General features: G+C 36.5%; 1 pseudogene across 1 annotated transcript in view; it reads right to left on the reverse strand.

Annotated features, from left to right (window-relative positions):
- Positions 1-8,170: 8,170 nt before the first annotated feature.
- Positions 8,171-27,190, reverse strand: part of LOC309808771 (NEDD8-activating enzyme E1 regulatory subunit-like) — a 32,243-nt pseudogene continuing 13,223 nt past the window's right edge. Inside the window, exons 3-4 of the transcript in view lie at positions 8,811-8,976; positions 8,171-8,739 (exon numbers count right to left, since the gene is read on the reverse strand). The product of the transcript in view is annotated as an NEDD8-activating enzyme E1 regulatory subunit-like (transcript). The remainder of the gene's footprint in view (positions 8,740-8,810; positions 8,977-27,190) is intronic.

A 27,190-nucleotide genomic window follows, 5' to 3' on the forward strand; every position in this document is an offset into this window, starting at 1 on the left:
CCCGTGGAAACAGCACTGCAGTTAGCCATCATGGGTGGTGGAAGCATTATGACCAGTGTATGAAATGTAAATCAAATCAATAGTTAGGTTCATTTTGGCCGAGGCTAGCCTTTTCAGCATAATATAACACTTTCTAAGAAATTTTTTTTAAATCAACCCATTCTTTATCTGGGATACAACTAGCACCAAGAAGTGGAAGGTTTACCCAAGAGAAGAGGACGAAAGCAGAACATTGTATCTTCTTCCTCTCCTCAGATTCCTTCTTTCTTCATGATTAACACAAATTGAGTACTTTCTACTTTCAGGCACTATTTTAAGTGCTTTCTATGAAGTTACTCAATTATCAGAGCATTCCTTTTTTTTTTTTTTTTTTTTTTTTTTGCGGTACGCGGGCCTCTCACTGCTGTGGCCTCTCCCGTTGCGGAGCACAGGCTCCGGACGCGCAGGCTCAGCGGCCATGGCTCACGGGCCCAGCTGCTCCGCGGCATGTGGAATCTTCCCAGACCGGGGCACGAACCCGTGTCCCCTACATCGGCAGGCGGACTCTCAACCACTGCGCCACCAGGGGAGCCCAGAGCATTCCTTTTTGATAGAAATTATTTTATCCTTTTACAAATGAGAAAACTAAAAAACAAAAAGCAGAAGCAGCTTATGCTAGTGTCTACAGCTACTAAACTCACTCCAGGCCATCTGATATCAGGGTTCATCTCTTAATCACTGCACTGTATTGCCTTCTTGGAGTAACTTAAATCTTGACTCTAGATTCAGTTTGAAGTGTGTTCAGATATTAGCTCTGCCAAATCCCAGCTTTTTTTTTTTGGAAACCAATTATAGTTACGTAGCCTTCTAAGCCGTATGGAGCCTTCTAAGCTCCATAAATGGAGTAAATAATATTTATCTTCAAGAGATGTCATGAATATTAAATAAAATATCTGGCAGTGAGACTTAGTATCCCAAAATAAAATTTTATTAAACTTTGTTTTTGTGTGTTTTGGAAAGAATTAATGAAATATAATGCTCTCTTACAATCTAGCTTAGGCCCTGGTAAAATCTTGTTGATTGATTGCTACAATAGAGACTTTTCAATAAAACTGTTGTAAAAATAAATGGATACTGCCCAAATGAGGCCAAGCAAAAATTATTTATTCAGAGTTTGCTTAACAAAGGGGTCAGCCACCATCACTTGGCAGAGACTAAAAGCCAGAGGAGTTGGGAAGCTTTGTAGTCGGGGAACAAAAAGGGAAGGCTTCAGGTGTGCACTGATTGGAGGTCGTTAGCCTGGTGAAGCTGAAGGCTGGCTAACTAGACATGAGGCATCCGATGTGACTGTGTAGGGGAGCATATTTGCTCCTGAGTAAGGGCTAAGTGGAAGCGGGAACAAAAATTAGGGAAGCTGACAGTTATCAACTAAGTTTTGTCCATTTTGGGTGGATTATTACAAAGGTTGGGTGGGCTGGTTGCCACAGGTTATAGGTCAGAGTTCTGTATTTACGTGTGGTCTAGAGAATGAGAAAACCATTCAACTCTTCTCCAGTCCTCTCCAGATGCATACCTGAAACTCTGAAGGTGGTAAAACTGAAAGCTTGCCTGGAAAGTGTTTGTTTGGAAATCCTTTTGAAGGAGCTTTGAGGCAGCCTCCTGTCTTACACAACAAACAGAGTTAGCATTTTCGACCTTGTGTCACACTGTATTGTACCGTGATGATGTTTGCCACACACTAACTTCAGATTCAGTTGAGTTAACAAAATCAACCCAGTCCAGGACATTATATTACCATCCGAGTCTGCTAAACAGATGAGATGTAGGACAACAATTCAGGCAGGGGGTACTGAATAGTCAGAGATAAAGTGCTTGCACGTCCAGCCTACCCATGTTACGTTCACATTCAACCCAGCAGTGACTCTACATGTATATATACACAGTCATCTCCAATTCATTGTTCATGCTGGGAGAATGAGTAGCACCTGACAGGACTGTTCTCTGTGATTTTAGACAGATGTTCAATGCATGTAAATTTTACTAAGGGCCCAATTGGAATGTTTCCAAAGCATAAGAGAAATAAAAAATGCACTAACTTCTCAAAACAATTTTCTATTTGCAGTCAACTTTGCTTAAAATGCCTGCCCAAATTCTCCCCTGGAATGACAATGGATTTTTTGCTTTATTTGCACTTACTTTATGGTTATAGTGTTAGTGTCTAATGTATCATGGAAAGACTATTATGAATTGTATCTGCATTTGCCACCAGAATGAAAATGATTTGTAGCTAAAGTGCAGAGTAGATCTAACCTTAATAACACTTCTTTGTTTCATGCGACATCATGAAATCTTATTTTCTTTCTATTTTTTTAATTTGCTTGCCTTCAACATTTACATTTGTGAAAAGGACCTTTGTTTATAATACAATATTCTCTGTGGGTTATTGTCTCCAAAGGAAATGTTCCTTCTGCTGGGTCAGCACACTACCCATCACATCAAAGCTATCAGTGATAGAATTTCTAGAAATATCTCCAACAGAGTCTAAATTTTATTAAGCAAGCATAATAGGGGGACATTATTTCCCTATTCTAGAAATAGAACTTCTTACCTTTATAGCTCATGCTGTCTGTCTTTTTAAAGGCTTCTTGATGTACCATTAAACCACTTTTTATTCAGATCATTAACAATAATGGTTTCCAGTTTGGGGTGATGTATTATGTTCCAGGGATCATGTCAAGCTCTTCAGATTTGCTGTTTCATTCAAATCAAACACCAGTACCATTAAGTGGGTACTGTATTTGCTCTCCACTTTTGTTTTGTTTTTGAGACCTAAAGAAATTAAATAAGTCTCTTGTTGTAACACAGCTAATGAAAAATGGATCTGTGACTGGGAAAACTGGGAGATCCCTTAATTGGGTATTTACTCATCAACATTTACAAGGGCACAGATACTGAATACCTACTGTGAAATGTTGACAAATTGTTCTTCGTGTGCGTATGCATAAGTATATTTATTTTTCTGGAAAATAATATAATGAAAATACTCTGGGTTATACATGCTTAAGTTTGAAAGCTGACTCTGTCACTTAATAGTTGGGTCATATGGGGGAAAATTATTAAATTGTCTAAGCCTGTTACTGCAAAATAAATCTTATACTACCTCAATTTTTTATTAATGTAAAATGAAAAAAATATTCGCTACAGTGCCTAGAGCAGGCTTTCAAAGCTGGCAGTGTTATTAAATTTAAAGAGAGCTTTTTATTCCCAGCACTGAAGGTTTAATTTCAAGGACTTCAAGGAATGAATATTTTTTAGGTATTGTTCAAACTAAATGAGTAAGAGAATAGAGAATGGCATTGAGAGATTGAATTACTGGAGGCAAGTGCAATGTAGGAGACAAAGAGGCAGCGTAAGTATTAGTCAACTGAGAAGGCAGCATTAGTATTAGTCAACTGAGAAGGCAGCAGACAAACAACCAGGACACTCAGTTAAAGTCTAAGTTTCTGCCATGTTTCCCTCAAAATATGAAGAATACAGAAGGTACTAACTGGCTTCTTTATTTTTTTTCAGATGTCTATATTAGCTATCCAGAGCAATTAATTTATTCAGAAAACATTTACTAGATGATTCATTTAAGTCAGGCCATTAGACATATTCTTTTGAAGTATTGAGGACATTTAAAAATAGAGCTGGAGTTGGCCATTGAGACCATCTAGCCAAATATGTGTCTTAGTTTGGCTTCCTCTAGAAATATACCCTAAGAAGGCTTTGAGTGCAAATAGTGCATTTGAGAGTGGAGGAAATAGCAATAAAGGAGTGAAGAAGTGAGAAAAAGAAAGGATAAAGCCAATAAGGGGTATGTTTTCTAGCAAGCAATAAAGGCAATAAATATTTATCTGGTCATTGACACACTTTCATTTGCCTAAAGAATTATGACATAATTTACTTACCAGAGCAAAATATTTGATATCAAACAGAGATATCTTCTAAATTAACTCCCATTGCTCACTAGCTGCAATTTCTTAAAATTATTTCAAATCATTTTTGTGACAAGGTATAAATATATAAAATATGTGTATTGTATGTATAATATACATGATAGCTCAGACAAGTTTCTTACCTTTAGTTTATTCAGGGATAGAAAAACTTACCTAATAGAGTTGCAGGGAAAAAAACTAACACTTAGCTGACCACATCACAAGAGATCAGTATGTTTCTTTTTTTTTTCTTTTTTTTGGCTGCTCACCCATTTATCATTTCTTTTCCATTACCAATTCAGCATCCCATCTAGAACTGCCTCCCCAAATTACAAGGACACTCTTCTTCCTTTCTCATGCCTTATTGACTCAAGGAACTCCGCACTGATGTTTCATTTTTTCTTATTTTTATCTTACTTGTAGATTTTTTTCTGCTCTTGTAAAAATAGATTGGATATAATGGCCACATCTTATTATTAAGGTAGATTGAAAATAAGTGATGGAGAAGATGTGTGACTATTAGCCTATTATTTTAAAGATATTTTTAATGAGTATCAAACTCGTAATTATTGTCCACTGGAGAGTAAACAAGCTAAATCTTTCTTATTTTCCTTTTTACCCCTATGAAACAGACAAACTATAGAGTTTTGTTCAATATTAAATATCTGATCTGTTCAATGGACAAGTACTTAAAAGGGAATTATAAAGGGGAAATGAGAACTAGACTCAATGTTAAAAATCTTTAGTAGATGTATTGATTTTTTTCTTTTTATATTTCTACAATACAAGAAAAAGACATTTAATGATCACTGTTCGTGATTCTTAAAAAGTCATGGATGCCAGAGTTAAGCTTTGTACCATTAAAATATCAATGGCAGCATTTACCCTGTATTCAATTGCAGAGGTGCAGCTGAATCACAAGTGATTGGGTTCTGAATATTTGGCAACCTATCTAATCATTAGAGTTACTGATATCCACTTAGTATGTAGATTTTAGAACTTGGGAACTATATTTGTAAACTATCAGCAGTGAAAAGCAATCAGCATTGAGAAAAAACAAAGCACAACAACTGACTAATATTATTCATAGGCAGTTTACCCAGCCTGCCATATACTTTTTAGGATCTCATTTTACATATTGGTTGAACCACATGAAATTCTATTCATATAAATCAAAAAGACTTAGAAATTCATATGGTTCAACATGATAGACAAAATGACACATGTCTCTTCATGGAGCTATGCCATACCGTGACAGTAGCCTCTTTTTTTTTTTCAGGACCTAATGGACTTATGCCACTGTATTAATTGTAACACTACTATTTCTTTATCCATCCAACAATATTTATTGAGGGCCTACTGTTTGGCAGACTTGGTATCGGACAGAACAACCGATATCTTTACCCACATCAAATTTGTAATATAATAGATGACACATAAAATAAATAAGTAAAATACATTATTTTAATCAGTATTAAGTGCTAAGAACAGAAATATGTAGCAGGGAAGGAAGATATTTTATGAGGGGATAGGGGTTGTAATTTTAAAGTTGTTGTTCTGGAAGGTTTCAAGAAAAAGTCTGGAAGGAAGTGAAGGACAAGTTGTGTTGCTGTCTGTAAAAAGCATTGCAGGCAGAGGGGAAAGCAAGCATGCACATCCTGAGACAGGAGAATGCCTGGTGTGAGGAGAGGATCCATATGGGTAGGTAAGGTAAGCCAGAGGGAAGAATAATGAATAAGAAAATGAGGAGAATAATGATGGCACCAGATGAAGTAAAGCCTTTTGAATCAGAGTACGAACTTTTTCTTTTACTCTGAGATGGGAAGCCTTAGGAGGTTCTGAACAAAGAAGTAACATTATCTTATTTGTTTTCTAACAGCCTTACTCTGTCTAGTGAGTTGGTAATAGACTTAGGAGCAGCAATAGATGCTGGAAGACAAATTAGGAGGCTGATATAATCATCCCAGTGAGACATGATTTACTTGGGATAGAATGGGGTGCCATGAAGAGGACAGAAAGAGGTTGGACTCTAGATGCATTTTAAACGTAGACTGAAAATATTTTCTGAAATGCAGAATATGAGTGTGAGTGGTACTGGGAGGTATTGGGAGTGACACCAAGATGTTTGGCTTTAATAGAAAGAAAGATCAAGTTGCTATATATATGTTGGAGAAAATTAGAAAGAGAAATTTTGTGGTAGAGGAATGTCAGAATTTCAGTTTTTGATATATGGCATTTGAGAGGCCAAGTAGGTATTGAGTGTCAAGTAGCACATCAGTTAAGATTTAATTAGGGAGGCAGAACCAGTAAGAATGGTAGGGAAGAAGGAGATCATTCTAGAGATTAGACTTCCAAAATTGTTGGAACTGATGAAGGATTTTTTGGAAAGCTGTAGTCTTTGCATCTGGTGGTGGTCCTAAAATCACTATTCCGCAGCAGTGTTGGCAGCTGGGGAGAAAACAGATGGCAAGAGAAAGTAAGCAGTACAAAATGAGCCCTGAAACAGCATGGAACAACCTAACGATGACAGAATAAAACCTGTGAGAACAAATCAGAACATGTGTCTCTCTCTCACTCCCTCTAACCTCGATGATGAGGGTTGCCTTGCAGAAGAAGCTGGATCACTTTGTTACAGAGATGCATGACATGCTTGGCCTAAACCAGAGAATTTGACAAGAGAAAATGCAATGGCAGCCAGAAAGGATTGGATAGTGTGGCCTTCCTCATTAACAAGGTGAGCCAGCAGACTAGTGAAATGTGTGTGAGCTGTGGCAGCACCAGGCACATTCAGTACTTAATGTCCATGGCTTTGCTTTCAAATCTCATTTTCTTCTGTGGTCTACCCTAACTTGGAAATATACAGAATAGGGAATTATGGGAAATATTATCCCAGATTAGCCAGGTTGACCCACGATGAAACCACCGTGTCTTGTCAGTTACATAGTATACCCAGAACGCAGGGAGGCAGGATGGATTTAATTAAAGTGTGCATCTGGATTTATTCATTTGAAGGCGGTACTCAAAGTAAAGCAATTGGATTATATCACCTAAGGTATGCATGTAGGCAGAAGACAGAACAGTGTCCATGAATGAAGCCCCAGAGCATTGCAATTTTTTGATGTCAGGAATGTGAGGAAGAACTTTCCAAGGACACTGAGAAAGAACAGTAAGAGTGTAAGAAGAAAATCAAGTGAGGATGGGATCCAAAAAGTCAAGCAAAGACAGAGTGATTCAAGGAAGAAAAGTGATCATTTCTCCTTTGCCCCCACCATTATCAAATTCCCTCATTAGGAATGTGGGCTTCAGGTTTTCATCCAAATTGTTTACTCTTTATTATGATAAAGAGTATAGGATAGTGTCAGTCCTTTGTGTGTCATTAGATGGCAGAATAACTTGAAATACATTTTTTTCTTTTTACAAGTGAGAAAAAGGATTATTAAGAAAACAACAATTTAGAAGTTTTCCCTTTGAATTTTATAGACTTGAGCACAATCTGAAGACAATTATAATTTTGATAATTAACACACTGCACTGGGTGCTTATTTTATAATGAGGAAGTTCCTGAAGTTTATGACATGCAGATATAATAAGTAGGTTATTAAAAATGGCAATGTTCGGTGGTAACTGTTGTAACCCGTTGGGCAGCAGTAATCATGTGTGGCTCAGCAGTTCCATAACAGCACAATGTGTGGACATAACATCTTTCACCATTACAGATAACCTATATTCCTAAAGGAAACCAGTGGGGCAAGACTTTCCTATGTTTTCTTCAACCTAATAGATACCCCTGGATGTCTACTATGTCCTTTATGAAATCCGTCAACAGCCCATAACATTAAGTACAGTACTATATCGTTATCTGGAATGTTCATACTGGAAATGATTCCATCTTTATTAATTGTGTCCAAACCACATTTTTTAGTTAAAGATCAACATCTACCAACTCCAAGAAATGAAGAATTACTGCAGAAAAAATTTAATTCTTTCTCTGAAACAGCTTCCATTGCTTGGCCTATGGACTGCAGTACTTTATCAACATAATCATTCACAGAAGAAGCATCTTTCTTTGCTTTAACACTGTAAACATTTTGCAGTTTTATATATGCACACCAAAATCTGCAATCATTTAGGAAGTTATGCCTCAAATAGGCATCTTTGGTCCTCCTTGGCCACACAGTCATTTAAGGCATAAACTGAAATCCAAAGGATGGTGTCTATTTGCTGATATTCAAGCAACAATCATCATTAAATATATCTTCAATATTGATTGGAGTCTGAGTTATATTTATTGCTGTGTTTATATTTTTAATAGCTTCTTCAAAATTCACTTCTGGAGCCCCAATTTCATTCTTTAGAACCTCTTATCTAATCACATATCTAAAGTCCTCTTTTTCTTTATACATTTTAGGTGTTCATCCGTTTGTTTCACTGTTCCACTGTGCTAAATATTTAGCGATTATTATAATCTGTGGAGTGTGGCTATGGACATTTTCCCCCCATATGATCCAAATCATAAGACTGAAAATGTTCTCTCAGCTCAGGAAATGGTTTATCCAGTTGTAGATCTTCCAGTGCATCATCTGGGTAAAATTCCATTATCTGGATGTTCTTTTATAATGATCCTCCTATAGCCAACTAGCCGTATATCCTCTACAGATTAAAAGAGCCATTTAAGAACTCCAGAGGACATCAGCCAAAGGTAGTAATGTACTTTCGGGGAGCCTAGCTGCAACCATAGTAGTAAAGCTACAGGAAAAAGAAAGGTCATTGTTCAGAAGATTTTCTAAACTCACTTCCACAAATTTTCAGACCCATTGTCATTTAATTGTTATAAGAATTCCATGACAACTTGATCTTGGTTCTTGCTGATATTGCTTCTTTGTAAGAAAAAATGTTTTCAACATCTCTGCTTATCTCATATCCATCAATAATTATAAATGAATCAGTACTGAGAGTACCAAGTTCTTAAGAATTGCGGTTCCTGTGGCTGTTGCATTTATTAGGCAAACATGAGCAGACACTAATTACTCCATGATTACTCCATAATCTTGCCCATGATTACTCCATAAACTCAGTAACCCTGTCCCCCAGAAAAAAGCCAAGACCCTGCAAAGTGCCACAATCACCTCCTGCAGTATTTTTTTTAATCAGAAACACTTTTCTTTTTTTCCAGCTTTATTGAGATGTAATTGACATATAACATTGTGTAAGTTTAAGGTGTACAGCATGTTGATTTGATACAATGAAATCCATTTTTAATATTTTAATGCAGTACAGGGTGAGATAGAAATGAAATTTCACTGTGAACATTTCTGTCCATATGTTTGGTTATTCCATTGATATTGAATGTTTCCTTGATATTCTTGTTTACTGAGCCCCACAGGTGAGAAAGAAAGGTCCCAAAGGGATAAGACTAAACTAGTTATCTTGGGGAAAAAAAAAAAAAAGCCTCTTCAATTCTGATTTCATTTTAAGACCATTTTGTAATAGATAATGAAATCTTCAGTCTAAACTGTGTAAACTCTCTAAACTACAAAGAATCTTCAACTTATACCTTTGTCATGTAGTCATTTGGCAGTTGGCATTAGGCTACTATAATGCAATCATATTGCTACTTGTTCATTATCAATGCATGAATCATTATATCTGTAAATAAATATGATCTTTTTCACATCTTTTCCCTTTTTTATGTCTAGTGTTAGTAATATGTATAACATTTACAGTGTTTTGTATCATATAAGACAATATTGATGTAGGTATCGACAGACAATTCATCTTGTAAACAGGCAAAGTAAACTTACGGTATAGATAAATACAGTATAGTACTATAAATATATTTTGTCTTTCTTATGGTTTCCTTAACAACATTTTATTTTCTCTAGCTTACTTTGCTGTAAGAATTCATATATAACACATATAACATACAAAATATGTGTTAATTGACTGTTTATGTTATGTGGCTTCCAGTCAACAGTAGGCTATTAGTAGTTAAGTTTTGGGGGAGTCAAAAGTTATCCTTGGATTTTTGACTATGTAGGGGATTCATGCCCCTAACCCCTGAGTTGTTCAAGAGTCAACTGTATTTGCATAATTTAGAATGGAAATGTGTTCATATATCCATTATTATATTAAAACCAAATGTCCTTGTTAAAATGGTGACATTAATGAATCTCTATTAATTTTATAATTTTATCACAAATTCAGTGCCATGAATTTAAATAAAAGGAATATGAAAAAAACATCAGTTTTTAGTTCTCATAACCAATGTCACTTATTTTTGCTGGAAGTATTTTCTCTACTGTGTTTTGTCCATGTTGAGAGAAATTTTTAAAATCATCACAGATAATAACCAGTTTAATCAGGAATTCAGCTTTAGGCATTTGAAAGAAAATTAAATTGGATTTCTTAGTATTTTGTTATTTGTCCTTCGTGCATAAGTTTGACAAATCATTTTATTATCGTTTGTCTCAATAATATACACTGCCCAGAAAGTAGTACATGCATATGTGGTGTGTGTAAAGAACCTCTTCTTTAATGGCTTCAAGGAGATACTTGCTTTTTTTTTTTTTTTGATCAGTTTTTATCAGCTTTAAAAAACCCTCTTAAGTCAAGGACATATGGGGTTATTTTCAGTCTCCAGATGCCTTAACCACCACTCTTCATAACCAGCAATATATATCTTATATAATTAATCTCAATGTGCACTATCAAAATATATTAGCAAAATATAAAGAGGGGGAGTAATATTTCAGTTTCTGTCCCAGATTGAATATCAAACAGTATCACAGGATATATATAGAGAAACTGTATGTAAATTTTGAATACCTAAGTGTTGTAATAAATGTGTTCCTTGTGTGCTACATAGGAGAAGGATATCTGTGTCCTGCAAACAGGATGGTGGGCATGTTGAGTTCTGTATTCTGGAGTGGTGTTGAATTTATACTGGTGTATTTGCCTTATCACCCCATATCTGTGTAATAATGATGAAATATAATTTTTAGTGTAAAGAAGTGGGTCCTGTCTAAAACCAGGGTGTGTTCTGTGAGCAAGTCAGGAATGTTATATGTGCACAACTGAAGAAAAAAAGCATGCAATAAAAATTAAACTTGGTATCTCATCAGTTTACTCCATTCCGATTATTTTATCTTTGGTCTTCAGTAAGTTATTATTAGAGCAGCCCTGGACTAGCAGATGCCTCCCCACTCGGATTGTCTATGATGTACAGTACCCTGGTATTTCCCTTGAATGCCCTGCTCCTAGTAAATCCCATAGAGGTTTCCAGTAGAGACTTGAATTGGCCTTTGTTTCAGTATGTTCCCTTTCCTGTATTGCCCCATCATGTAATATTATTTTAATTTCTTTACTACAATATTAATTTTATATTTCATTTAACTTTTTTTTTGGGTTATCTCTACCATAAGAATGTAAACTCTCTGAGGGTACGGAATGCATTTGTCTTGTTTTCTTCTGTATTCCTTGAGCCAAGGATGATAATTGGCATATAATTAACACCAACTATTATTTTGGAATGATCAGACAAGTCTGTTGAATACTAGATACTTACAATAAGTAACTGGCAGTACCAGGATTCAAAGAAATACAGTTCCTCTGGAGCCAAGACCTCTTATCGGTATTCTGTAAATCATGATCTCATAACTCAAGGTTACTGACTTTCCCTTATCCTAATTCACACTCTCCAAATGCCAAATTGTCATACCAGTTTTGAACAAACCCAGCCCTGTAGGGGTGAGGAATTACTAGGAGTTTTCATGTTTAAGGTAGAGGCACATTCTCTGAGTAGATCTGAGTCTGAGCAGGCAAGGCATGTATTCTTTGAGCTATGCTAGTTTCTAACCCAGATTAGACAGTGCCAGACTCACAGAGGGGCACCCATCTCTTCACTGACACACTAAACCGCTGTGATCCTTGAATTCTCCTGGGCTGGGCCTGAGTTCAGCTATTGGGAAATATGACCTCAAACAAAAAGTTACTGAGCACCTATAAAGACTTCTATGCAATTATAAGCTTAATATCAGATGTTAAAATAGTTAACACAAGAATAACTTGATTATTAAAGGTCGTGTGTAAAATTTTAAATTCTACTGACATACTAGAGTCTGCAGATAACATCTGGAGAGCTGAATTTTTCTTTCATGCAAATACTTATTAAGGACACACTATTTCTTAGGCAGTGCTCCAGCACTGAGAAAGGTGTACAGTTGTTATTACTATACTTCACATAATGATATTGTGATATTACATTGACCAATCATTTCCTCCTTCACAAGGGAAGAAAATAAACACATGATTTGTTTGTTTTGATTTTGCAAAGTTTCAATAGGATATTTCTGGTATACAATACATTGATTTTATTGATTAGTCTCATAACACTATTAGAAAAACTACCAAGTTATTTACACTCCATTTTGTTGATTTGCAATTTCATTGATTAAGTGCAAAGAGGGACATGAATCAGATTGTTCATATCTGTTTTCTAGGTTCAGACCTTCCAGTGAAGTTACTAATACACAGTCACATTAAATAAAGTTTTCTGCTTCATAGAATGCATTAAGGCATCTGGATGACAACTTGGATGAACTCTAAGCTCTTTTTCATGTTATGTTACTTTTGAATTCATTTTCAGTCTCCCCAAAATACTAATTTATTTCTAGTTTGAACTCCAGATCTCATGATCTTTCTTACTTCTGTTTTCATACCCATACCCCAAACAACCAGTTACCAAATATTATCAATTTTGGAAATATATTCTAATTCCTTATTTTTTCACAGTTCTCACTTCTAATGTTCCAATTTCAACTGGAGTCCTACCTTGCATCCAGGTTTGTCTCCTCTCAAAACACTCCCACAATATTTTTGAATTACCCTTTTTAGAACAGGGGTCAAAAGTTGATTTATATCACCTCTAAAAAAATAAAATCAAAGCACTTGTGCAGCAAGGCATCCAAGGACATTTGTGACCTGCTCCAACCTAACTTTGTAGTCTCATATCCTGTCCCTTTCCTGTGACTCCTTCAGCTTGTAATCCCAGCCCTGCCCCTCACACACATTCTAGGATTTCCTTAAAATGACACACATTTTCACATATTCCTTTAATGTGACATATAATTCTTTCTATCATTCCTTTCAGGCTCTACTTTATTAATCTCTACTCATACCTCAAAACCAATATCTCATTCTGGTTCTCTGGTAAACAACTTTGTATAAAACTCCACGGGGAGAAACATCTTATGCTACTGTGTGTATTAATGTATTCAAGGTTTCCATGCTTTTTAAAAAGGGTTTCTTCCTTTTGTTTATCTCACTATGCTGAAAGCTCCTTGAGGGTATACACCAAGAATTATTCTTTTCTTGTGATTCCACGAAAACATGAGAAGGCCTAGACTATATAAAATACTAAATAAATGTCAAATGAGTGAATTAGACCCATTTTCATTCTCGTTTTCCTTCAAACGTCCACCATCTCTGGTGAATTAAATGTATGATTAATTTTAATTTAATACTTGTCTAGAAAGCAAAGAATATAGCTCTCATTTTCTACACCTAACATCATCTCCTCAGCTTTATTAACGTTTCAAAGAGAAAATCTTCACTGTGGGAACATTTTTACTAGAAGAAGATCTAAGTGTAAAGCAACTCTGAAACTTAACTTTGTAATAGACATAGTTGTTCATAAAAAGTTACGGTTCTTAAATAAGTCATTGCAAGGAGAAAAAAAACATCTCATTGAAATTTAGAAGACGAAAAAAATCTGGCTTTTGGGAAGGTGATATGAATCAGATTAACAAAAGAATCACATTATATGCCATAAAGGTTTTATGTGCTATAAAATGTGAAGAGTAATTCAAAGTTGTGAATTGACACAGACAAAATTCTAAAGAAACCCAGAAAAGTTTTGAACCCTAGTCATCACTATAAATTTACATTCCACTAAGAGTTTCTATGCATATGTCTCAAAAGATAGGTCCAGTGACTAAATTGGTTGGATATTCTAGGCATTCAGTGTTTGGGTATTTGAGATATGAGGCAACTACTACTCACCTATCATCCTTGAGAAGAACATTTTTTAACTCTCTCATCTAGAAATATGGTACCACTTTTCACTCACATACGGTTAGTCATTATCTCCCCATCAACAGAAAAATATAAATTAAAATGTGTTAATGAATAAAGAAGCCTTTTGAAAAATGTATTCTCACCACTGTTGAGAAGCAGTTCTCTCCAAGACATTTCTACATTACCTTGTGATGGAATTTGTTCCCAAGGAGGTTTGCATAGCAGACAGCTGCAGAAACTAGAGGTAGTTTCTCCCTCTTGGTCTGAAGGCAGATATATTTATGAACTAGGATAATAAAGATAATGCCTCCCTGCCAGGCAAAGGTTGTTCAGGTTTCTCTTTATAAAAATGGGGGTATGGGGCTTCCCTGGTGGCGCAGTGGTTGAGAATCCGCTTGCCGATGCAGGGGACACGGGTTCGTGCCCCAGTCTGGGAGGATCCCACATGCCGCGGAGCGGCTGGGCCCGTGAGCCATGGCTGCTGAGCCTGCGCTCCGCAACGGGAGAGGCCACAACAGTGAGAGGCCCGCGTACAGCTAAAAACAAAACAAAACAAAACAAAACAAAAATGGGGGTATGGGGTTACAAAGCTTGGGTTCCTCAGTTGTATTATAGATCAACTGTGCATTGTTCACCTGGGCCTGTTTCCTATCTTCCCCATGGGACTTGGGGACAGGGGAAAAGAAACACAAAGCTCCTGCTGCCTGCTGCAGAGTGAATATTAAACTGTTGAAATCCATTTGGTCCACTGCTTCTTTACTGGCACAGTATATGGAAATGTGGGAGTGACGTGGCAGCTGCCACTGTCACTGCTGCTTGACCACTAGAAAACATTGCTTCCCTGGATTCATTTCCTGGCACTTCTGTACCTCACAGTCTATGCTCCAGTTTGTAGATTTCCATACATTGTGGGCTTACACCCTTTTTTCCTTTCTACTGCCCTTATATCTGCTTGGCCCTGATTACCTTCTTTGCAAAGTAAATTATATTGTCTTCTCCCTATGAAAATTTTCCTGACTTTTACAGGTACCAGGGTTTATATAAGTCATAGGCCCCTACTGTATTTTTTAGCAGATCTATATTTTATGTATTATTATTTTATTTTTCGTTATTTGCATTTATGCAAGATACATATACTGAAACAATTGAGCAACTGTTTTATGGCAATCAGTAACAGGTACTGGAGAAGGGTTAATAAACAAAACAGACACAGTTTCTAATATCTGGAACCTTACAGAGAGTTGGAAAAGGCACACATTGTAAATTAACAATGATAATATTCATAATTGATTCATAAAGGTGGATATAGGGATATATGACAAGGGAATGAAACAATACAAGTTCCACTCTTGGAAGGCTTCTCTGTGGACAAGATTCCTCAGCTGAGGCCTGAAGGGAAAGTAGAAATAACTCACAGAAAGACCTGATAAACATTGTCTAACATAGAACATAGCATCTGGCCGATACTAAGTAAAGATTTGAGGACTGAAACAAACAATTTTTTTTTCCATTTTTAATATTCTCTCCTCTAAACTTATGTATGTTTTTGAATTTTCCTGTTACATGTAGCCACATCTCTGCAGTCCACAAAACCTCGGTGTTTGATCTCTCCAAAATAAATGCTGAGTGCTGATTATGGGCCAGTTATAATTCTTGGCTCTGGGAAAACAGAGGAAACCAAGACAAATGCATACTGTACCCTCAAACAGTTTACATATTTGTGTGGTAATGACAGACCAAAAAATAAATAAATAAATTTAAATGTAATATAAAATGAGGCTTGTAACAGAAAAATAAGAGAGTTATATGATGCAGATTAAAGAAAGGGTTGGTAGTGATGGATAAGGTGATGAAGAAAGACATTTTTAAGCAGATGCTTTCTGAGCTAAAAAACCAAATGGTGAAGATCCAGTCAAATAAACTATCAGTTTATGTTTCCCGTTCTGTAAAGTTGGAACAATGATATCTGTTTTATAAAGTTGCTCTGAGAACTTGTAAAAAGCTAACATAGGTGAAATGAATAATAAGGCATTTGTAAGCAGGCCAATGAGGTCAGAGCAGTAGCTTGTTTGGAATTGTGACCCTATTTTCTTGAGATGACTCTGCTACTCTATAAACATAAACAGTCACTAGTTTCATAGTGAAACTGTTCTTGTACCTTTCATGACCCCAAACCTTGCTAGTCCTATTAAACAGGATTTGTATTATAGACTTGCCCTTGTTTAGTTGGTTACTAGCTGTTTGCTCCCATGAACCTGTAACTGGCTTTCTTAAAAAAATAAAGTTAAAAAAAATCTTCTAATTTTCCTGTAGTTTCTTCCTTGCATTGTTTGCATCAAACATTTCAGTTTGCAAAAGACATTCTAGTAAGAAGAGAGCACACATTTTGAGGTTACTTGAAGGTACAATAAAGGTGAATGGTTAAGAAGATGATGAGAACTATAGGTAGGATGTAAGGAGATGTAAGAGAGATCAATGTTTCCAAACCTTTTTTTACGACAAGGCAAATACAGGAAACGATGGTATTATATATAAGCCATTGTGTATGTAAAGATTCTAATGACAGGATAAAATGTTTATGAGTTAATATTAGTAGTAAAAGTAGAATATACATTTGGAGGTTAATAGTTTGCGTGTCCATTGGTAGGTTGCTCAATCCCTATTTCCTTTCTTTCAGTGTGACACCCAGTTGATTCAAGAGTGTTTGTTTGTTTGTTTGTTTATCAACTTTACTGAGTATAATTGACAAATAGAATTGTGATATATTTAAAGTGCAGAAAGTGATGAGTTGATGTACATCTGTGTTGTAAAATGATTCCCACTACTGAGTTAATTAACACATCCATCACCTCACATTAGAGTATTAGCTCTTAATAGTACTGTCAGAACATCCCTTTCATCCTTTCCCATTCTTTGTGATTTGTGTTGTCTTTTAGGAACTTAGGACCCAAGAGATATGTCTGATCCAACCATGTTGTCTTGACTTCAATAATGACCACCCTCAATGAACCAAGGGCCACTGTCAGGGGTCTCAGCTGTCTATCTTACCAGCCATTATTCCTTATTGATTGCAATTAGATCTAGGGCAGTATTCCTCCATCTTACTTCTCTTTATTTTGCAGAAACAAAGCTTTAAGCAAAATCAAGACATTTTCAAATCCCTACATTTAGCTGGAAGATCTTTGCAGTAGATTTAATGATTTTTTATGTTACAACAATCATAATTATTGTTTGCCTCCAAACAAGCTTTAGTATACATATTACAAAATCCTTGTTATCTTTTTCTTTAAGTAAGGGAAGCTTGTTAGTAAATATTCTCCATAAGTTGAAGAAGATACAGGGTCTTATTTATTTATCAAGTATTCTACTGAGTGAGGTTCAGTGTGAAGCACTATCTCAATAGATCTGGCAATAAAGCAGTGAAGAAGACAGACACTATCCTGTAAGTCTGTGTATGAATGTTTATGTATTATGTATGTGCAATCTATCTATACATTGATATAAATATATTGCATGTAATATATGCTGTATAGTATATTACCCTACATATGGTACACAGAATAGTGTCCTCACAAAGTGTCTGCACATACATCCCCTAAACCACAGAGTTTGTGTACATGTTACCTTCCATGGCAAAAGGGACTTTGCAGATATAATCTAGCTAAGGATATTGAGGTGGGGGAATTAGCCTGGGTTATCCAGATGGACCCAATGTAATCACAAGAGTCCTTATAAGAAGGAAGTAATAGAGGCAATGTAAGAGAGAAGGTGAAGTGATGATGGAAGAAAAGGGAAAGGTGAAAAGTGAGAATGGCCTTTCAAAGATGGATAGGAAAGGAAACAGACTCTCCCTAGAGCTTCCAGAAGGAGCCATCCTGCTGACACCTTCATTTTAGTACCTCTGATCTCTAGAAATATAGGATAGTAAATTTGTGTTGTTTAAGTCACTAAGATTGTGGTAAACAGAAAATTAATACAATATAAAAGTTACATTATATGTAGACACCATGTGTTACAATATATATTATACATAATAAGTATATTAGTATATATACATGTGATATCCACCATACTGTATACTATATGCTATCTATACTATGGAGACTATATAATACACATGAAATACAAAAACTTAGTTATGTTTACACAAAAACATACACACAAATTCTCATAGCAAATTTATTTGTAATAGTATCAAAATGGAAACAGCACATATGCCCTTCAATGGGCAAATGATTAAACAAACTGTAGTACATCCAAGCTATGAAATACTACTCAGCAATAAATAATAAACCTGCAAAAACCTGGATGAAACTCCAGGGAATTATGCTGAGTTTAAAAAGCCAACTCCGAAAGTTTACATACTGTATGATTCTATATATATATAACAACTTTGAATTGACAAAAATGGTAGCAATGGAGAACATGTTAGTGATTGCCAGGAGTCAGGAACGTGGTAGGAGAGGGTAGTGGATGTGCCTATGTGAAGGCAATAGGGAGGATCATGTGGTGACGGAAGGATTCTCAGTCTTGAGTGTATCAAATCTGATGTCCTGGCTATGATATTGCACTGTAGTTTTGCAAGATGTTACCTTCGGGTAAAATGGTTCAAAAGTATACGAGATCTTTCTATATTATTCTTGTAACTGCATATGCATTTACAATTATGTGCTAAAAAGTTTAATTTAAACAAAAACAATATGTACATAGCAGTTCTTCAGTAAAGTTTAGGTGCCTTCCTGCAAAAAAAAAAAAAAATGGAAACAACTGGATATTTCCATTTATGATGTTGGAGAATATTTGGAGATGTTATTATTTGGAAAACATGTTTTGTTAGAGAAAAATCTCTGGGGTGAAATTTAGAAACTGAAGGTTGTGACTGTTGCTGTGTCACTAATGAACAGTGATCCAAGGAATGAGTTATTTAACTCATTGTACTTCACTTTCATCATGTCAAATATGTGTGGATTTATTTAGATGATCTTAAAGTTTGCTTCAGTTGAAGATTTGGCACATCAGTCTGGCAGCTGGTGGAAGGGTTAACCTATAACCCTCAGGCTTGTGGTAAAATGGGGCTACTGGTTTCTGTGAGTATGCACGTGTCCCATGAGTGTCACTTGCCTAGGAGAACTCTCCTGACAAGCTCTGTGAGTGGGGGGATGCTTTCTTTCTCTTTCCAATCTTCCTGAGTATGATTTGTATTTATTGCTCTGGCCAGTTTTAGGCACCCTCCCTGGTCAAGCCATAAACTTAGGAATTCTGTTAATTTCAGTGATTCCACATGCAATTTAAATGGTGCATTCATTCAAAACTGGCCTTGCATAAAAGATGAATAGTAAGAAAAAAAATGCTAGTAAATTAAATTAAAATTAAAAATTTAACTTTTCTTTACTTGGAACATTAAATAGTAATAAAAACACACGAAACACTGAAGACCCTGAAGAAAGGAAAATGGTACACTAATGGCATTTTCCCACTCCTAGTTTTTAAATAAAGGGTTCTACATTTTCTTTTTGTACTGGGTCCTGCAAATTATGTATCCAGCCTTGGAGGAGTCCAAGATTTTGCTGTAGATATTGCCCATTCTCTGTATCCTAATAAAAATGTCCTACCTGTGAAATTCTTGAATGCTAAAATGTATCCTAAGGGAGTTAAAGAATATACTTTCTGAGCAAGTGACCCTGTTTAATAGTTAATTAAAAATAGAGGAACTAAATATTGCTTAGGGCAGAATAAAATACTGCTTAAGAGAGCTGACATATTGTCTCATTCTGGCACACCTATGATGCTTGTATGAGGAGCCCAGAAGATGTCCCACAGTATCATTAAAGTCATGTTGGCATGAAGGTGTCAAAGCATGTGGGACCTCCTATTAAAAACTATAATCTCTTTGATTTTAAAATAAAACAAGAAGACTGAGAAAATATCCAACATGAAATGTATTGCATAGGGGACTTCCCTGGTGGTGCAGTGGTTAAGGATCCACCTGCCAATGCAAGGGACATGGGTTCGAGCCCTGGTCCAGGAAGATCCCACATACCACGGAGCAACTAACCCCGTGAGCCACAACTACTTAGCCTGCACTCTAGAACTGACAAGCCACAACTACTGAGCCTGTGCACCACAACTACTGAAGCCCACGCATTTAGAGCCTGTGCTCTGCAACAAGAGAAGCCACCACAATGAGAAGCCCACGAACCACAACCCCCACTTGCTGCAACCAGAGGAAGACCGCACGCAGCAACAAAGACCCAACACAGCCAAAAAGAAAGTGCTTCTCTAAAATATATATATATATATATATATATATATATATATATATATATATATATATACATTACATAAAAGGGTATATAGTCTTGATGAACTTGAGCCCACAGATGATATGGAATGATGGATGACTGATTTCCAAATTTATGTGGTGTGGCTTATCAGTCAGACACCTTGGACTTGTGTTGTTAATTTTCTGTGACTCCTAATTTGCTCAGGAAATAGAATTATTTCCTGAAAAAGAGTCTTGAGTTTTTCCTTATAGGTTGTTCTTAGAGGAGCAAGGTAGGTTAGTGCTTTCTTAATTCATTATTTCTCAAGGTCTTATTTATAGGCCACTTTCAGAGAATCATCAAAAAAACCTTGATAAAAAACATGTGCTGAACATATACTGAACAGCTACTGTGTGCTAAGCTCTGTCATGGACCCTAGTGATAACGTGGAAAAGGTAAACTTCTTGCTCACATGGAGCTTATATCCTGAAAGAGGAGTCAGACATCAGTTAAGTAATTACATAAACACACATAAAATTACTACTGAGAGGAAGCTATACAGTGTGAGAGGGAACTTATAATTAAGGTATCTGATTGAGCCTAGAAAGTCAGAGAATACCTCCCTGTAGAAGGGAGAGTTTTAACTAACATCTAAAATAGAACTAGGAATTTACTCAGTGAAGCAAGAAGGAAAAGGTGTTTCAGGTGCAAAGAATAGTATATGACAAGGACTTTTGTCAGGAGGAAGCATTGCAGACAAAAAGGAAGGGCTGGAGCCGAAAGACAAAAGGGGAACCTGGTGCAAGTTGAGGTGGAAGGGATGGGCAGGGACTCAATTGTGCAAGTTCTTGTGGGTAATGGCATGGACTCTGTTTCACAATCAACAATTTTTTAGGATGGGGTCTGGGACTCTGCATTTATAACAAGTATTTCAGTGGTCCTTATCTATATTAATTAAAATTTAAGAGTTCTGGTCTGTGAAAAATTCTTGGTGACTGTCATTAGAAACTCAGACATGGTGGCTAACCCATTAATGTTAGGGGCAACTGTGAAGGAATACCTCTGGGTTATGGTGGCCATTCTCCAGGCCATAGGAAATTTCCTAGTATGATGTATCTCTTAGAATTTAGCTGGATTCCAAAGCCTGAGTCCACAGCAAGGCTCTTTCCTTTTCTGCTCTCGTTGGAGGTCACATGTGCCCCATATCTCCCATAATGATGGCAGCATTTGGGTGATGGTGAATACAAACTATTGGAATTATCGATGTGCTTTTCATTGTTAAACACTTTATGCACTTAGATCCTGTTGCAGGTAGCTTAAGATTATTTTTTAAATTGCTTTCGTATACATCCACTATTTTTACTGTTTTATTGAAATGATAAAAATTCTCATGTACAAGTTTTTGGAGTGCAAAAAAATGCTCATGATAAAACACCTAAATAATATCTGAGCAAAAATAATTCTTGGTATCCCCGTTTTTTATCCCCTGCTCAGCAGGTGCTTTTCAGTTATCATCCCTGTAGCAGAAAAATGTGTCCCTTATTATTGCCTATCTTGCTGGGTAAATTGGTGAATTTTTATCAGCCTCTGAGTGGTGTGTCATAACCCAGATGAACAACAGAGCAAAATTCAAAATTATGATGTCTCAGTGTCAGTCTAGCATTTATTTTCCATAAGCCAGATGTAGAGGGAAAGCGGCTACCCAGAGACCTTCAAGTGACGCTGGAAAACCCATACATGGGAATAAGGGTCAAGAGGGCCAGAGAGAAAAGTCAATTTGATCTTTCCTTATTGTTAGTTTAATGTGTTCATTTTAAAAAAAAGTTCAGATTAATACAAAGTCAACAGTGAGAGTGAAATGGAACGCTTAAGATCACTGTAGGTAAGAGGACAGTGAGTGGCTCTGGCTTTCAACTTCACATCAAAGGGGAAGATCAAGAAAATCAATGTGCCCTTCTGTGCCTTTTTAAGGAGAGCACCTGACATGATAAATCCCCATTAATTTCTTCAGAGAAAAGCTGACTGCTGAGAAAGAAAAGTTCCATTACTAACTCTTGCATTCCCTGTGAAAAGAAGAGAAGAGGGAGACAGATATGCTTGAGAGGTCTGCTCCAGAGGGCAAACAAATAAGAGGTAATGAAGGAATGGCAACCTGAAAAGGAAATTCGAATTGAGAAAGGTGCTGGGTAGAGAGAATGCTTAGCAAAGCTTTAGTAGAAGTAAAGGAGTGGGAGGTTGATCACCAGATGAAGGGTGATGGTGTGACAGTCAATCCCGAGGAACAAGTGAAGGGGTCCAGAATATGCGTGGCAAAAAATTTATTTTGAGCAGAAGGCATTTGAGTTCCTGAAGTCTCTCATCTGCCTAAAAGCAGAGCCTCCCAAAAGAACACAAAAACCTCCATTGCCACAGATGCCTTCCCCAGGAGCAACCAGAGAAGATGGTTGACTCTTATCACTGGAGATAAGAAGCCTCCACACCCCACTAAACAGCCATTGTCACAAACTTATCATTTCCTATATATTCTGCTAAAGGACCGTATCTTTCCAAAACATCATTTGTTTGCCCTTTAGTGCCCTTCTTGTCCCCCTCAAATTCTACCCACATCTTTGAGTCACATTTTTTTCTGTGAACTCTAATGTGTAAATGATTAAATTTGTCTTTTCTCTTGAAAATCTGGTTTTTGTCATTTTTTTAATATAAATGTATTTATTTATGTATTTATTTATTTTGGGCTGTGTTGGGTCTTTGTTGCTGTGCGGGCTTTCTCTAGTTGCAGCAAGCGGGGACTACTCTTTGTTGCAGTGTGCATGCTTCTCATTGCGGCAGCTTCTCTTGTGGGCAATGGGCTCTAGGCGCATGGGCTTCAGTAGTTGTGGCACGCAGGCTCAGTAGCTGTGGCACACTGTCTTAGTTGCTCCGCAGCATGTGGTATCTTCCCAGACCAGGGCTCGAACCCATGTGCCCTGCATTGGCACATGGATTCTTAACCACTGCGCCACCAAGGAAGTCCGGTTTTCGTCAGTTTAATTCTCAGTTCCCAAGTGTGAATCCAACAGGATATAGGAAAAGCTTTTTCTTCCCAACAGAAGCAAATGGAAAACTCCAGATTGGGAAGAAGAAATCACAGAAATAGCACAAGAAACTTAGGCGTCTTTCTACCAAGAAAAGGAATTTAAGTTAAAAAGTCAGCAGGTCAAAATGCTTAATTCATATGTACATATAAGTATTAACAGATAATGGGAAACAGGTTATTTTTTAAATGTCTCCCTGCCCTACACAAGGAGCAAAGCTGGAAATAAAGCATTCACCCCTTGAGACAATTGCTGTGACAAACTCACAACCAGGACAGCTGGACACTGCAATGGAATTGAAATGAATCTCTGCAAAATGAAATGTTTACAGATGCATGCATAAATGAATGAATAATTAATATTTGTATAATGTGCATTATATGCCACATATAAGATATTTGCACCTATTGCATGTTGTAATCTTTACAATAATCCTAGGAGTTAGGTAATATTTTTTACCCTTTATAGGGATGAAGAAACTGGGGTTTAGTAATATGCCCCAAATCCCATGGCTACTACAAAAAAGCAGAACTGGAAATCAGGCCCGAAAGGTATGTTTCAAGACCTGCTAACTGTTATGCTCTACTGTTTCTCTAATGAATGAATGAAGAAACTAAAGACTGACATTTATAACTACTGTGGTATATTGAAGTTATTTGTTATCTATCATCTGGACAAATAAAAACTCCTTGATAAAAATACAATATCCTACTCACCTCTGTTGTCCCAGTGTAGCACAATCTCTGGAACAGAGTTTGAGCTCCGATAAAAGAAAAAAATTATTTAACTTTAGTCATTGTCCAGAGAGGTTGGACCTAAATGGGCAGGAAATTCATGTGAACAGTGTATTTTTAGGCATCATAGATGAAAATAAATGGACTCTTAACTGCAGACGAAACTTTGGAATATCCCTCAGATACCTGCTTGAAAAAAAATCACTAAACAAGATGGAAAAAAGAAGAAATGTATGAGAGGAATAACACATATCTTTACCAAAGAAATGTTACTGACATATACTATGTAAGATCTTAATTATTCCAGATGTTTTCTGAGTAACCAAATGACTTATCATTAAGATTAAACAGGAATAGCAGGTAAGCCTATAAACAAAGAGATCATTTCATTCTACAGAATTAAAGGAGAAACTGAATTTCTTATTTCTTGTAGTTTATTATACATCCTTTCAAAAACCCCATAGGAAGAACCAGAAATCATGCTCTCTCTGTTTTTCTCTTTTGTATAACACTCATGAGGTTTGTTTATTTATTTATTCATTTATTTAAATTGAAGTATAGTTGATTTACAATGTTGTGTTAGTTTCAGGTGTACAGCAAAGTAACTCAGTTATATATATATATATATATATATATATATATATATATATATATATATATATATATATATATTCTTTTCCATTATGGTTTATTACAGGATATTGAATATAGTTCCTTGTGCTATACAGTACGACCTTGTTGTTTATCTATTTTATATATAGCAGTTTGTATCTGCTAATCCCAAACTCCTAATTTATCCTTCCCCCACCCCCTTTCCCCCTTGGTAACTATAAGTTTGTTTTCTATGTCGGTGAGTCTGTTTCTGTTTCATAAATAAGTTCATTTGTGTCATACTTTAATTCCACATATAAGTGATATAATATGATATCTGTCTTTCTCTTTTTGACTTACTTCACTTAGTATAATAATTTCTATGTCCATCCATGTGTTTATTTTTGTATCATTGTAAAACATGAATAACTTAAAACTTGCAACCATTTTTAAGTGCTGTGTTCAGTGACATTAAATGCATTCACATGGTTGTGCAACCAACACATGAGATTTAAGTTTAATTGTATCACATTTTCAGAAATTTTAAAAGAATGTTTAAGTACATATAGAAAAGTGAACATGTAAGTATCCAGCTTGAGTATTGTTCATCAACTGAGCACAACCATGCAACCGGGACCCATATCAAGTAATACATTACAAGCACTCCAAATACTGTACTCACAGGTATGCTTAATAAATATTTGTTGAACAAATAAGTAAATGAATGAGTAAAATAAGGATGTCTCTGCTCTGGAGGAGATTTAACTTTAATATCTATAAATATTCAAAGCAAAAAGAAATCAAACCCCCTCTGTAAGGTGAATGTCCTTACTCATAGGAAATCCAGAGTAAAGTCTTACTTTACTTATTACTTTGGGGTGATAAGGCAGAACACCATATACTCAAATAGTCCAGGATAAAGCAAAACATTTTCTTTGTACTACTATATGTTTGAGATTGTTAGAAAAAGGAGGAGGAGGAGGAAGGGTGGGGGGAGGAAGAAGAAGAAGGAGAAGGAAAAGAGAATGTCTTTAAAAGCATTTGATATTTTCAAGGATGGTGGGCAGAATTTAAATTCCTGAGTGTTTTAAGTTACCCTTCCTTCTACCTGTATTATATCTGTTTCCTACCCTTCTCCACCTTGACTCCTACCTTTCCTGAAGTATAATAGGGATTCCTGGTAGCTTTGCACCAAATTTTAATCGTTTTAATGTGTGTGTGTATACTCAGCAAGCATACAAATTGCCAGATGATTATGTATTAAGTAATATTTTTTAAAGATTTATGTTCAACAGCACAAACTGACAACATTCTAGGCTTGCTTGCCCAAGCAGTGATTACTCAGGATGCATTGGGATCTTGTTTAAAGCCTCTGAATAAATGGGACACAGTGTACCCCCTTTTTTTTTTTTTTTTTTTTTTTTGCTGTACGCGGGCCTCTCACCGCTGCGGCCCCTCCCGCTGCGGAGCACAGGCTCTGGACGGGCAGGCCCAGCGGCCATGGCCCACAGGCCCAGCCACTCCACAGCATGTGGGATCTTCCAGGACCGGGGCACGAACCCGTGTCCCCCGCATCGGCAGGCGGACTCCCAACCACTGCGCCACCAGGGAAGCTCCCACAGTGTACCCCTTTAACTTGTATTCATGGATTGTCTGAACATTGAGACAGGTGTTAAAAGAAGTCCATCAATAATGGATGACATCTGGAATGAGGACAAAAGAGATAATCATCAGGGTTATGAATAAAAAATAAATAAAAAATATCAGGGTAACAACTGCTCTTCATCCTTTAAAGTACATATGAGGAAAAACTCATACTGGAAAATTTATCCAACTAGAAACATACAGCAGCTTAATCCACAATAAATGGATTCAAGCCTTGAAGAGAGAGGCATCAAATTTTGGATTCCAGATTTGCCACCTACAAACTCTTGTTACTTTGGCAGTTTGTTCCAACTTTCAGTTTCTCAATTCTCTCATCTATAAAGTGGGTGTATTTTGAGAGTTGTCATGAGGCTAAATGGCTTTGTGATATTATCATATACTAAGAAATGTATATTTGTCTTTGTCCCTGGTTCCTGGTGCAGAGTTCCTAGAACCCTTGTAATTTCCTGTGTGATAGGAGTGCTAGAAGCATTTTTATAATAATATGTGGTGTTAGTCTCTAGGTTCTGACAAAAGAGCTTCTAAGACTCTTGGAATCTCCAGAATGATAATAGTATCATATGTATGATAATGAGATGATTGGTGGCTGGGGTCCTCTAGATAGTTTCAGGACCGATGCTGGTCCCCAGGAAAACCGAGGCAAGATGAGAGAGTTGGAACTTTCAGCCCCACCCCCATCCAACCTTTGAGAAGAGGAGAGGGGCTGGAGGTTAAGTTCATCACCAATGGCCAATGACTTAATGAATCATGCCTATGTAATGAACCCTCCATGAAAAACCTTAAATGATAGGATTTGGATAACTTCTGAGAGAAGGTTCTGAGAGAGTAACACA

This window comes from Mesoplodon mirus (genome assembly GCF_964341445.2).
Source record: "Mesoplodon mirus genome assembly, chromosome: 7".
Lineage (NCBI taxonomy): Eukaryota > Metazoa > Chordata > Mammalia > Artiodactyla > Ziphiidae > Mesoplodon > Mesoplodon mirus.